This window comes from Tupaia chinensis, unplaced genomic scaffold (genome assembly GCF_000334495.1).
Source record: "Tupaia chinensis unplaced genomic scaffold, TupChi_1.0 Scaffold000004_1, whole genome shotgun sequence".
Lineage (NCBI taxonomy): Eukaryota > Metazoa > Chordata > Mammalia > Scandentia > Tupaiidae > Tupaia > Tupaia belangeri.
In genome coordinates this window covers 1028518-1040121 of record NW_006159432.1, presented here as the reverse complement: position 1 = coordinate 1040121, position 11604 = coordinate 1028518, and the positions used below count along the sequence as shown (strand labels likewise).

General features: G+C 40.9%; 1 protein-coding gene and 1 pseudogene across 6 annotated transcripts in view; both read left to right on the top strand.

Moving 5' to 3' along the window:
- Positions 1 to 11604, top strand: part of KLF12 (KLF transcription factor 12) — a 514190-nt gene that overhangs the window by 398125 nt on the left and 104461 nt on the right. The gene's annotated exons all lie outside the window — the stretch shown is intronic.
- Positions 493 to 1745, top strand: LOC102478472 (RNA-binding protein with serine-rich domain 1-like; annotated as a pseudogene).

The window sequence follows — 11604 nt, the reverse complement described above, 5'->3', positions numbered from 1 at the left end:
TGGGTCCATCTCCCAGAACCTCCCTGAACACACCAAGACAGCATGCTTATGACCCATGCTGGCTGAGAATAGAGAGATTGAGTTGTCAGAAAAGTCATGACAGGGGGCCGGCAGGTGGCATGGTGGTTAAAGGCGCTGGATTCCCACATGGCCGACCGTGGTTCAAGTCCTGGACCTGGCAGCTTGCTTTCTCACTTTCTCTCTCTCTCTCTCACTCTGTCCCTCTCTGGTCAAATTTAAATAAACAAATGAATAAATAATAAATAAAGTTAAATAAAATAATTTTTTAAAAAAGAGAAAAGTCATGACATAGAAAATTATGTGTCATGACTTTTCCAACAACCCAACTGATTGCAAAGTAAAGGTGAGTGGGAAACCATCCCAATAAACACATTTTGGATTAAATAAATAAATAAATAAAAAGATAAACGAATGAATACATAAAATTAAATAATTAAAAAAAAATAGAAAGTATGTGGGCCAACATGTGCCATGGTGATTACAGTGCGGGATTCCACATGGACTGCGCCAGAAGCTCAAGCCTTGAATTCACATCCTACACAGCTCAGCTGGGGTGGGGGGTGCTTTTCTCTCTCCTCTCTCTTTTTCATGGTAGAAACAGATCAAGAAACTTGAAATTATTGTGTGTTATCAAGAGTGTTTATGCTCCCAATTCATCATAAGTTCAGATAAGTGAGGCCATCACTGCTGCTTTGACCATCTCAGAAGGGGAGAATGGATTTATCGGGGTTAAAAAGAACTTCCTAGGAGTCAAAGAAAATAAGGAAAAGTTCAGCACTAGGGCTCCTTCTCCCACCAAATGCAAAGACCACTCTGAAGAGAAGACCAAGCATCACTCTAAAGATAAAGGGGCCACCAAGGAGCCAAACGAGAAGGACCGCAGCAGGGATAAGACTTGAAAGAGGCACAATGCTTTCAGTGGTAGCAGCAGCACCAGGGCAAGGTCCAGTTGGACCTGCAGCTCGGGTTCCAGTCCTAGCACAGGCTCCAGCAGTGGCTCCAGCTCCCCCTCGGCATCCAGCCGCTCAGGAAGTTCCAGCACATCCTGCAGCTCCAGCTCCAGCAGCTCCCCTGGCTCTCCAAGCCCTTCTCCAAGCAGACATGACAGCAGGCAGCACTCCCAATCCAAATCCAAGCCACCTAAAAGATGAGAAGGAGAGGAAAAGGCGGAGTCCTTCCCCTAAGCCCACCAAAGTGCATATTGGGAGCTTACCAGGCATGTAACCAAGGGTCACATCATGGAGATATTTTCCACCTATGGGAAAATTTAAATGATTGACATGCCTGTAGAAAGGATGAACCCCCATCTGTCCAAGGCCTATGCCTAGGTGGGGTTAGAAAATCCAGATGAAGCTGAGAAGGCACTAAAGCACATGGATGGAGGACAAATCGATGGCCAGGAGATAACTGCCATTGCTCTGTTGGCCCCCAGCCTTGGCCGCCTCCCCGGAGAATGCCGCCGCCACCCCCCACGTGGCACAGGTCACCCCACGGATGAGGAAAAGGTCCTCCTTACCAAAGCGCAGGTCACCCTTGTGCTGATCCCGCCCCACCCCCTGCCGCTGCCACAGGAACTACCTCAGTTCCAGCTCCTCTCAATAAGCAGGACCAGAAGCTCAAGCCCTCAAATTCACATCCTACACAGCTCAGCTTTATCACAGGGAGACCCTAGGAAAGAAGAGCCTTCTCTTGGACAAGCCTTGAGCCTTGAAGGCAGTGTTTGAGACATTTTCTCTGCAGGCCAAGTTCCAGCTGCAGAAGTATTGGTTTGGGATTGTGTCTGTAAAGATGCCCGTCTGTTTTCCGGCTAGTTCACCTATTTCCAGCTTTTGAGAGTTTGCTCCCTGGCAGGCCAGCAGGGCCCCAGGTGGCAGTGTGGCCCAGCCTAGGAGCCCATTTGTCCTTTCCAAGGATCACCTCGGGCCAGTTCTGTTAGGCATGGCCTTCCACTACCCTGCTTGAGAGCCCTCTGTCCTCTAGGGCCACACGCCCCAGGAAGCACCTCTCTCACCCATGTTAGTTGCTATAAATGGTTAGACTTTCCATGTGTTCATGTACCCCCCACATCTCCCTTGTTCTGTAAAATTGGTGAGTAGGTGGAGAGTTCTTGCAGGATGGAGCCCATTGCACTTCCCTTTGTGGTAGTCTTGCAGATTACCTTGGCAACATGTACATTGCTCTTTTTTGGCTATTATACAGTTAGTGCTATGAAACTTGTTTTGAGTTTTGTAACTTTGTAGCATTTTAGGTAAGTTGCATTTGTACCTTGTGTAGGGTGAAAGAACTGTTGAATAAATTTAGGATAAGAGTGAAAAAAAAAGTAAATTAATTATGGAAATTAACATTCAACTCTGAACTTGTCCTTACCATTAAGTTGTGCATTTTTTGATTGTTTTTAGACTCATTTTTGTGTGTGTGTCTTTAGTTTTCCTGGAATAGCACTTCTTGGAGAGCTGGTATGGTATTGGTAAATTCTTTCAGGTTTTATGTGAGAATGTTTTTGTCTTTTCTTCCCATATGAAGGTTAAAGAATTCTTGGTTAAGATTGTTTCTTACTTAATACTTTGAATATATTTTCTCATTCTTTTCTTGCTCATGTTGTTTCCAATGATAGCCTGCTGGGATATCCTTTGTCAGTAACCTGACATTTCTCTCTTACCAATTTCAGTATCTTGTCTTTGTCTGTGGTCTTGATCAATCTGGCTATGAAATGCCTTGGAGAAGATGTTCTTATGTTGATTCTATGTGGGATCCTTTGCATTCCTTGGGTCTGGATATTTGAATCCTTCTCTAGGTTTGGAAAGTTTTCTTCCAGGATTTCATGGAATAGACTGTCAATGCCCTTATTAGTTTCTTCCTCTTCTGGGTGAATATTGATTATCTGGATATTTGGATGTTTAATGGTGTCTAGTACTTCTTGTATATTATTCTCATTCTAGAGGTTATTTTCTCAGTTTTGCAGTGAATTTTTCTAGGCCAGAGATTCTGTCTTCTACATCTGAGATTCGCTCTTCTGCATGATCTAATCTGCTTTTAATACTTTCAAGAGGGGTTTAATTTCCTGTATTATGACCTTAATCACTTAGACCTGTCTAGACAGTGTGTGGAGGCTGAGCAACAAAGTAACAAAAGGAAAAGAAAACAAATAAAAATCAATAATAATAATAAAAAGTTAAGGGGCAAGCAGATGGCATGGTGGTTAAGGGAGCTAAACTCATACATGGCCAACTGTGGTTTGAGTTCTGGGTTGATTTCTCACTCACTCACTCTCTCTCTGTCAATCACTCTGTCCCTCTCTGGTCACATAAAGTTAAATAAAATAATTCTTTGAAAAAAATTAAAAAGCAAAAAATGAAAAGGGATTCTTCCGAGCTCAAATGCTATTGACTTCTCAAAGGGCCTGTGCTTTGCCTTTCCACTCTAGATTGGGGTTTGGAGGGTGAAGTCTGAACAGAAAATCTTCAGTTGTTCTGCAATTTTCAGTTTTATTAATGACTCAAACTGTTCAAAATCAAAGAAAATGCAGTCTCAACTTCTGGCAATAGCAGCAAACCATTTGAATAGTACACAGGGTGTGACACTTTCTTCTGAACCCCTAGAGTGTGCCAAGACTTATGTGTACACCGTGGATTTGAAAGGCATGAAAGCTCTTCAGTTTTCACTGGAGTATGACTCTTCTTTCTCTAATAATTACCAGAATGTGTAAGTGTATGTTTCACACTTTATAAGAAAATTAACTGCTATGGATTTCCATGTGTCTAACTGGCTACTTAATTGGAAATTTAATATATAAACTTGAAATATTCTGGAAAACTGCAAAATGAGATTCAAAAGCCTTCAATGAAAAGAACAAAATCTTCAAAAAAAAAAATTAGAAAGTAGATAATGGTGGGGTGGAAGGAGTGGGACAGCATGTAGCATGTGGCATGGTGGTTAAGATACTGGATCCCACATGGCCAAGTGCTTGGTTTGAGTCTTCAAACTCTAGTGGCTTCAAGAATGTGCCCGGTACACAAGTGCCTGAGTGTGTGCATTTTCTAAGAGGAAAATGGAAAAGGGATTGCAGTGTGACTATCCCGCAGGGAGATAGGAGTGATTTCTCATTCTCTCTCTCTCTCTCTCTCTCTCTCTCTCTTTCTCTCTGTCTGTCTCTGGTGAGCACACATGCCCTATGGCAGGAATCTTAAAAAGAAAAAGAAGTGGGAAAAACTGCTCTTTGCACTCACCATGATCCACCCTACTGTAGTGCTGAACTGGGTGTTGGTCCTGAAATGTGTCTGACTGCATGCACATTTGAAATGTTGCTATACTTACTGTTCTCTGTATATCGTCATCTTCTCTCTTCATTGACCTCTTGAATGACACAAAGAATATGAAAAAGTAAGGAACAGAAGGACTCTTATAAAAGGGTGATGCATTTGGGCTGAACTAAAGCAGTCATGTTGAATTTCTTGTCAGAACTTGTAGATCAGTTGCCTTGAAACAAAGATTTGAAGCCAGTGTAGTTATGCATGAGTTCTAAAATGACGTATAATTGTCTGCATTTGCCAAATTTCCTACAGTGATCACTTTACCTGGAAAAATAAGTGTATTATAAAAACAGATAACAAACTATAATTTTTATATTAAAGCTAAGTTAAATAGAAAAATAGACAAAGAAGAGTGTTTTATTGAACAAGGAGATGTACAAGAAAATGCTGAGAGGTTCTGACAGTAATTTTTATTATTTTAATTTGCTATAAAGTGTGCTTACTGGAGAGAGGGATGGGAGGAGAGAGAGAAAAAGAAGTGAGAAAGCTTTCCAGAGGAATGGCCACACCACAGTCCATTCTCCTCTCAGGATTTGGGGCATACACACGTTCCTGGTGTGTTTTCCAGGCCACCAGATCAAGGATCAAAACTGCACAGTCAACCATGTGGGATCTAACCCCCTTCACCACCATGCCCTGGGCTGACCCTTCAGTCATTATTTTTAGTAAATAAAATATAACAGTCCCCTTTTGGAAATATATGTAAAGACCCCCTAATAGATGCCTACAACAATGGGACAGAAATATATTCATGGTATCCAGCAGATACTGTATGCAGGATTATAACCACCTCCTCTGCAGCAATTGCAAGAGTAGTAGAAAATAAGGGGTAGTCGAGACCTTTCAGGGGATGAGTCACCAGGTGCTATTGATTATAAGGGACAAGAAAGAAGTCAACAAGAGTTAGAGTCCTGAAGTCTGGAAACTCCACAAGTACTCTTTTTCCTAACTGGTACATGGGTGGAGAACTGGTAATAGATGAGGAGTAAATTTGGTTTAGTATGGGATGTTGAGTGTGTATTGATAGTGTGATATCCAAGTGAACGTATCAGGTAAGAAGCTAGAAATAAAAAATTAGAAGTTAGGCACTATAGAGCTGAAGATGTGGCACTGGGAGACACTGATATGATGTTCCTTAGTGAATGCCAATGGGGATGGGCAGAGGAGGTAAAAGAAAGATGTAAGGTATTAGAGATGCTGATATGGGATGGAGATGAGAAGAACAGAGACACTTTGCTAAGGGAAGAGTGGTTTTCAGGTCTGATATGGAGAGAATGGGGAACCAAGAAGGTAAGTTATTGAGGCAAGTTTGTGCAGAGTTAGAATCAATAGTAGGGCTACGAGCTGGCATGGTGGTTAAGGTGCTGGATTCTGACATAGCCGACCACAGTTTGAGTCCCAGACCTGTCAGCTTGGAAATCATGCCAGGCATGTGTGTGAGTGTGCCCACAGTCAAGAGTAGAATGGAGGAGAAGGGACTGCAGCATGGCCATCTTTCCTGGCAGGTGAGTTCTTACCTTCTCTCTCTCTCTCTCTCTCTCTCTCTCTCTCTCTCTCTGGCAAGCACATGTGCCCTATAGCCAATTACCAATAAATAAATAAGCTGTTGGGATTCTGAGTAAATTTAGCAGTGCTCTGTGGGTTTATTACACTGGAGATGACTTGGAATTAGCATACATACACACATACAAATTCAGTATGCTAGCCCATTACAAGCATATGTCTGTGTCAGACCTGTGTATAGTTTACAGAGTAAAGCACATTAAAGTTCATGAAGATGTTAAGATTTTATGAATGATATTTGAAAGAAGAGGGTGACATTATTTGAATTTACTGTTATACAAATAAGGCTGGCTCTTGGCACAGTGATAATATGCTGATAAAGAGAAATTGGATCCTACTTGGTACCTGGGATTTGAATCCTTGCCCTAGTCAATCTGAAACACATCCGGTATGTCCACGAGTACAAAAGATCTGATAGGCTAAAAAAGTGGAGCAAGGCAATTGAAGGGTGACCAGGCCCTGTGGAGGGTACTCTCCCACCTTTTCTCTCTCATGCACACACATGCACTCTATCATGAAATTTAATATATATATATATTATTCAAATATATTTCCAAGTTCTGTATTTGTTAGTTAACTCAGGGTTAAGATAGAAAGGTTAGAGTATACATAGACCATCATGAAACTAAACTGGCAATCGACAGAAATTCACATCTGCAAAATTGGAGTATTCTAATTTTCAGCTCTTCAACCCTTATATTGGTCATACTGTTACCTTGAAAAGCCATAAATTAATCTGCCCATGATTCTTCTTACATGGTGCGAATGATTCAAGCCAAGGAGCAGGCTTGCCTACAGCATAAGAATAAAGAGTGAGGAAGAGAATTTCAAGGTGTCTGCTCTCTAACACTGCTCTATAGGTGGAATACAGTAAGTCAGTCCATCTGACTGTGCTGTTTTGCCCTGTCGAGGTTGAAGACAGTTTTCATAAACACAAGTCATAGGATGCAGCTTGGCAAATTAGAACCTCAGACACAAGTACAGTAAATTTTCTTGACTCCTAAGCCAACCACTCAGCTGATAAGCAGCCAGCACTAAATTTAAAAATATGCAAATTTGAAACTAAAGTCACTTTACAACTTCTGGGTCATACTCCCTAATTAGCAGATTGTAGAGTTTAACATTCAATTTCCAAAATACCTTGGGATTCTCGTAGAATGCAGTCTACTCTAACAGCAGACACTTAAATTTGTCTTGCTATTTAACAGTATGTTACAATACCCTGGTTACTTTTTTTTTTTTTTGTGGGGGAAGGAGGTTATTTCTTCTATGAGTGAGAGAGACAGAGAGATGAATAGATAGCCAAAACTTCCAACAAGATTCTAATGCCACAATCCATCCCCAGTCTTCAGCCAGCCTCGGGTAACAGGTAAGTGCATGCCTGACATATACAGGGAGGTTTCCAGACATGAACCAAGAACATTCGCATGAGAGATGGCCCTGAAGAGCATCACACCCTACCACTGTGCCACCATCCTGCCTCTACTCTGCTGCCTTTTAAAGTATTTAAATGTTTCTTTATAATATAAATTCAGAGCTCAGTGATTTGTTTTGTTTTGTTTTATTTTATTTTATTTTAGGTTTTTGCCATAGGGCGTCTTCACTCACCCAAGACAGACACAGAGAGAGAGAGTGAAATGAGAAATCACCTCCCCCTCAGGGGAGATTGGCACATCCCAAACCTTCTCCATTCTCCTCTAAGGATTCTGGACATGCATACACATGCGCCCTGTGTGATTTTTCATGCCCTGGCCCAGGACTCAAACCGTGGTCTGCCATGTGGGAGCCCAGCACTGTAACCACCATGCCACCTACTAACCTTCAGAGCAGATTATTTTGAAATTGTCTTTATTATAGTTTCTTAGCATTTCACTTTCAATACCAGTAGCGAGAGATAATATTAGATTGTCGGAAAAGTTGTGACATATTCTTTTTATATTTTTCTATGCAGAAATGCGTTATGACTTTTCCAACAACCCAGTAAAACCATCTTAACTAGTTATTACCTTTACTTCAGGAGAAAGTTAGGCACAGAGACTTCGGGCAGCCATGACAGATAGCACTAACACAACATGGGGACACCAGTAGGTAAGGACAAGGTCAGCAAGCTGGGACTTGTCTAGCACATGCTTTGCCTCAGGCATTGTCCTGAGTAAGAGGCTGTGATGATCCCCCCTCTCCAGTTACAAAAACTGGGGCACAGAAGGTTAGATTCTTCACCCATAGACCACAAAACTGCTGAGTGATAGAACTGTTACATTCCAATCAGCAAGAAATAAGAGGACATTGAGTCTTAATTGAATTAATCGAATTAAGGGAGTCTTTATTTGTAAGCCAGGGACTACAAGAGGACTCATCATCTCTCAAAGACCTCACAAACTTGAAGGGAAGGGGAGAGTGGTTTAAAAAGGCAAAGAAAGGCTATATTCCATTCCTTAAAAGGGGGGAGGGCTTGTATAAGCATGTTACAGAAGTTAAGTTTAAGCATCAAGCAATAAAAGCCACATTCCACTTGCAGAGATTTTATAGAAGCAGTTGTTGAGGTTATCACAAGGAGATATCATCCCAGAGTCAAGAGGAGAAATCACTCCTACCCTGAGGAGAGGCCATTCCCACTCAATTAGCTGAAAAATGTTAATAGGGCTTTTAACAGGACCTCAAGATGGTGGTACTTTCAGGAGAGTAGTACATAATGGAGTCACCTTCACCCATTCTTTCCCTTGTTACAGAACCTGCCTTGGAACCCAGGTCATGTAGGGTATAGTCTTTATTCTGAACCATGAGCTAGGTGGCCCTTCCATGTAATTCTGGTGATTTTCCAACTTGATAGCCTGGAACGTCCTTCAGGGGGATGGCAATATTTTTATGCATTTATACATCACCAGTGTGCAGGTCTGGGCCTGGAAAACAATAAAAAGTTGAGAAAAATTTTGATTTATTAAATATTATTTTTGAAATTGTTGTGTAATTGTATTCCTTGTATAATTAGCTGAATCATATTACTGTCTTTCTCATATTCCCAGAGCAGGAATCCAACAGTGTAACCATCCTTTGGTTGGTTCCATTTTAATTTTACCACTTTTTGGTTTTTAATTTTGATATTTCTGTTTTATTGCTTGATAATGTAGTTTTTGGCTTGAGCTCTGTGTGTTGTTTTTTATTACATATGCGGAATCTTTATTGTATTTGATTCTGGGTCGATTCTTATTTCTGGATATATCTTAGAAACTCTGAAAACTTTTGCTCTCACTTTCTTTTCTTCAAAGGAAAAAATAAAGCTAAATAATGAGGATGTATTTGTCAGTAAATCCAGACCTTGCCTATTTTGCATAACATCTGTATTTAATCAGGCACTACAAATTTAAGCAAAGTGCTCTAATCATATTTTGTAAATTCAGTTTGTCTTGATTATTTAAAAGAGGGTATCAGGATTGGTAGATTTAAATATGGGTTAATTCTGTTTTACGGCCATTCATCTGTCTACATTTTCTAATAATGACGATTGAGGGAGAATAGTTCCAACAAAAAATTTTGCAGAAATGTTAGTAGATGTTTTAATTTACGGACTTCAAAACATAATCTCACTTATTGATTTTGGTGTTACATGCATTATCCTCATGTTTGTCAGACCACAGAGGAAATATGAATATTATTAAAGCCTAAGACACAGTAGTTTGAATAATATACTGCTTGCTCATTTTTCTGAACAACCACCAATTTTCCAATTCTCTGACAGGAGTGAGGCATCCAACAATTCAATTCAGTTCTGATGCTAACTACCCAGAGTTAGCACAGACCATGGAGGTCAAGGACTCAGTCTCTGAAATCTGATTCTACTTCAGATGCCGGCACAAATGGAGTTCCCAGGCTACTTACAGAGTACCCAACCAACTTACAGAGTGGGAGGTTCCTGTAATCTTCCTTCAAATTCAGTAATTGATTAGAATGACTCAGAACATTTAGGGAAGTGCTTTACTTACAAAGGTTTTCAAAAAGGATACAACTTAGAAACATTCAAATTGTGCCAGCTTGGTGAGTGAGTGGTGAAGGAATCAGGATCCCACATGGCCAACTATGCAGTTCAAATCCTGTATCTGATGACTTACTAAAAAATGAACTGGACGTGCAACATCCATGTGCATGCCTAATATCCCAACAGGACGGAAATATGAGGGAAAAGGGATTGTGGCACAAGCACACCCCACTGGGGGGTTTGCTTTCTCTCTTTTACTAGTGAGTGCATGTGCTTTCTGGCAATTAAAAAGAAAAAGGGGACCAGCAGGTGGCATGATAGTTAAGGTGCTGGACACTCCCACATGACTAGCCACAGTTCCAGTCCCAGACCTAGTGACTTGCTTTCTCTCTTTCTCTTTCTCTCTCTCTCTCTCTCTCTCTCTCTTTCTGTGTGTGGTCAATTTAAAATAAACAAATGAATAAATAAAATTACTTAAATCTTAAAGAGAAAAGAAATATTACTCATCTATTTTCTCCTTTTCTTAATTCAGTGGTACTTATAGTTAGCCCCGCACAGTTTATTATTTTCTTATTAATTAGTCCTGGTATATTAATCGACTTAAGCTACTATAACAAACAAAGAAACAGCCACATGGAAGAGATGCGTAGGCCAAGTTACAAGGCAGGAACTCTGATTTCAATATCCTTTCTGAGCATTTCACCCTTCCAACATATCACATCATGTGTTCCCTTACCTGGTAGCTCTCCCAACCCTGTCATTCAAGAATATTAATTGACTGGGCCAGCAGATGGCATAATGGTTGTGTCACTGGACTCCCATGTAGTCGACTGTGGTTTGAATCCTAGACCCAGCAGTTTAAAACTAATGCCAGGTGTAGTGAATGTGTGCCCAAAATCCCAAGAAGAGACTAGAGAAGAAGGGATCATCCCCCCCAGAAGGGTGACTTCTCACTTTCTGTCTCTCTAGTGACCTCATGTGGCCTATAAATCTCTTAAAACGAAATGAAAAAAAAAAAAGAATATTGATTGATTGATATTTGTAATAGAGCATACATGTACACACATGAGAGAAGCATCCTCCATGGCTCAGTCTTGCCATGATTTCCTTTCACTAGTCTTCCAGCCCATGCCCATGTGTTTCCAGGCCATCCAGCCCAGGGGCTAGAATTACAGTCAGCTTGTGTCTTCCAGCTCCTAAGTCTAGTAAACACCCAGCTGTACAACAGAGGCTGAACCCAGTGGGTTTTATGGAGGCCTCATTAAATGAGCATGCCTGATTAAATAATTGTCCTCTAATGTTTGAATTCACTATCCAGCCCCACCTGCCTCTCCAGAAGTTTGAGGGCAGGGCTGAAAGTTCTAACCCTTTGTCTGATGATTGATGCCCATCCTGAAACTATCTAGGAACCCTACCATGGGTCACCTCATTAGCGTACATTAGGTTATGGCAAAGGATTCTTACAGAGAATAACAAAACACACTCCAGTCACTTAGGAAATCCTGAAAGTTTGGGGCCAGCAGGTGGTGTGATGATTAAGGGTACTGGACTGCCATATGGCCAACCTCAGTTCAAGTCCCGGACCCGGAGGATTGCTCGCTCACTTTCCTTTTCTCTCTCACTCTGTCCCTCTCTGGTCAAATTAAAATTAATTAATTAAATAAAGTTCAATAAAATAATAATTTTTCTTTTTTTTTTTTTTGGAAGAGGTTTTCAACAATTAAAGGCCACGCGAGT